Source organism: Myotis davidii, unplaced genomic scaffold, assembly GCF_000327345.1.
Source record: "Myotis davidii unplaced genomic scaffold, ASM32734v1 scaffold3211, whole genome shotgun sequence".
NCBI classification, from domain to species: Eukaryota; Metazoa; Chordata; class Mammalia; order Chiroptera; family Vespertilionidae; genus Myotis; species Myotis davidii.
In genome coordinates, this window is record NW_006282526.1 from 219,725 (window position 1) to 222,554 (window position 2,830).

At 66.0% G+C, this 2,830-nt stretch overlaps 1 protein-coding gene across 1 annotated transcript in view; it reads right to left on the reverse strand.

Moving 5' to 3' along the window:
* SHANK2 (SH3 and multiple ankyrin repeat domains 2) overlaps nucleotides 1–2,830 on the reverse strand; it is a 95,082-nt gene that overhangs the window by 9,301 nt on the left and 82,951 nt on the right.

Below are 2,830 nucleotides of genomic sequence, written 5' to 3' on the forward strand. Positions count from 1 at the left end.
CTGCTCCGAACCCGCCAGGTTCCCGCCGCCGCGCAGTGAGCGAACCACTGAGCAGCTCCAAGAGCCCCGCCCGGTGATCACACCTCGATCAGAAACGGGTGACTGCTCTGTCGTCCCCTGGACCTCACTTCCTCCCCCTGAAGCCCCTCCACCCAGTCCCCAGCCCCCATTTGCCTGGGGCTGCCCATGCTCTTCCTTTTGAAGCATCTGGAAGGAACCGGAAGCATCTGGAAGGAACCAGAAGCATCTAGAAACATCTGGAAGGAGCCAGAAGCATCTGGAAGGAACCGGAAGCAGCCAGAGCAGGCGACCCCAGGCCGAGGGCAGTGGCGTTGTCTGCTCTCCCTGCAGAGCCCCGAGAGGCCCCGGTGTGCTGCGTGCGGCCTGTTTGTAAAAGGGACGAGGCGCCAGGGTGAGGGCAGCTGCCTCCCACGTTTCCTGGCCGGGAGGCCTATGGCCGCAGCCGTGTCCACATCGGGCTCTGCCGGGCGAGGTCACCAGTCAGATGCCTGGTGTGGCCCCGAGAGTCAATGACCTTCCTCCTCGTCCTTGGCCTCCAGACCGCCTGGTCAGGTCCAGTTGTGGGCACTGGCCGGAGCTGGCAGGAGTCGGAGCCCCGCGCTCAGCCGCTCTGGTGGCCACCTGGTGACTAGCCGCCAGGTGACCAAGGAGAAGCCCTCTGGCCACTTGCCGGGCTTCAGGCGAGGTCCGCAGCCCCGCCTTTGGCGACCTGTCCGGCGATGTCCGGTGGTGGCTGCCCCTCCAGGCCGGTCCCTGGGTGGGAGGTCTGGTGCTGTCCTTCCAGCGGAGCACGGGGCTGAGGCCTCCGCCCTCTGACCTGCAGCTGCTCCTCCGCAGTCGCCGGCCCCGCCTGCCGGGGGTGCCCTGAGCACGATGCCCAGCATCGGGCGGGCCCTCCCAGAGGTCAGGGGCGGCTCCTGCTGTAGACGAGCCTGCTTACAGGTGACCGGACAGACCAGAGGTGCCGGTCGTGGCCACTGGGAGTCGGTCGGAGGTGGTCCTAGGGCTGCTCTCAGGAAATCACGGGACCGGGGACCGCAGGCAGGACCCGACTCCCGTGCAGCCCGGAGACCCTCCATGGCCCAGAGCCCGTCCACTTGGGGGAGGAGCAGAGGCGGAGAGAAATCCAGAAGCTCTGGACCCCTGTTCCGGGAGCTGGCTCAGCCACGGAGCCACCCCGTCCCATCTGCATATCCAAACGTCGCTAATGAGGGAAGCCCGGTCAGGAGGCCTTTGCCTGAGTCCTGGCTCTGCCTCCTGCTGGCCGCCACATGGACAAGCCACGTGGCTTCTTGTGGCTCCGTCTCCCGGAACAAGGGGTGTGGTTTGTGGGGCCACGGGCCCTTCCCAGCCCCAGCGTCCCGCCTGCCTCCTCCCCCCGCGGGAACATGGCAAAGGCGTGGTAAGTGCGTGGCGGGCCCTGGGAGCCTGGCCAGCTCTCCGGTCAAGGAACCGCCAGCAAGGAACTGTTGTTGGCTGTGAGCGCGGACGGCACACAGCGGCCTCCTGCTCCCGGCCTTGGCGTGAGCACCCCACTGTGCGTGCGCTCGCTGCCTCCTGTGCTCCGTGTAACTATCTGGAGAGCCTGCGTGGGGAGACCGCCAGGCCGTCCGTGCGCCTCCGTCCCACCGAACGCCCTTCGCAGCCAGTCCTCCGGTGATTTCTACACAGGCCTTTCCGGCCCCGGGTGTGGAATAGCGGCCCCTGCGCCAGCTCCCAGGAAGGTCCGTCCTGTGTGAACGCCCTTTGTGAGCGTGAAACACTTAAAGCGTCTTAACTGCACCTTCACGTTGTAGCCACTGAAGAACTGCTGCTGCGTAACGAGAGGGGACTAGCTACACTCGCCAGCTTTTAGGACTTCCTCCGACTGCTGCATGCGTGACAGTTGCAGGTACGTGTGTTCGTCATCCGCCAGAGGCGGGGACATTCCCATCTCCCCCAGGCGGCACTGTTAGCAGCAGGTGTCCCACCGGGAGGTGGCGTGTGGGCGAGCTTCCCTCCGCCGAGCCGGCCAGTCCACACGCCCCGAGTCCTGGGAGCCATGGAGGAGCTGCCTCACCCCCACCCAGAAGAGCGCCGGGAGTGGGGGCACGTGGCCCGCACCTCCAGACCCAGTGGTGGCGTCATGGCCTTTTGCTGTCGGCCTGGAACGCCGCCCAGCAGGGGTGCGAAGAGAGACTGCGTCAGTCAGCGTGATGAACCTGAGCGCACGCACCAGCTGGAGAGACAATGCCGCCGCCCAGGGACCATGAGACAGCGCGTGCCGCAGGGAAGACGGCCGGGAACCTGGAGGACTGACCGGGGCACCGCTCCCCTGAGAACAACCCCGGAAGCTGCAGGCAGCCGAGGGGCTGTTCTGGGGCAGGCGCCTTGGCAGGGCCTGCTTATCAGGTGTGGAAAGGACCCCTCGTCCTCTACACCCAGTTCCCACGGCACAACCTTAACCCGCGCGACCCTGCGAGTGGCTGACTGGGACAAGTGGACACTTTGCTTCCACGAGGTCGGCCTGATGGGGGGATGGGCAGGGGGTGCCTTTCACTCTGACTTCCCTGCCCGGCCCCTCCCCAGCCTTCAGCCAGCAAGCAATGGGAAGAGGGAGAGGACCACACACACCTGTCTGTCCCCCCCCCCCCCCAGGATTCTTTAAAGCCCTTCCCTCAAAGGCTTAGCAAACGGTAATTCCTGAGGAGACAACTCGGTGGGCTTCTGCGAAGCTCCAGGATGGCCTCTGGACGGTCCTGGTGGAGATGTGGACTCGACGGGAGCGAGCTGAGTGCTCGGGAAGCCACGGCGCTGGCTTTGCGCGGAG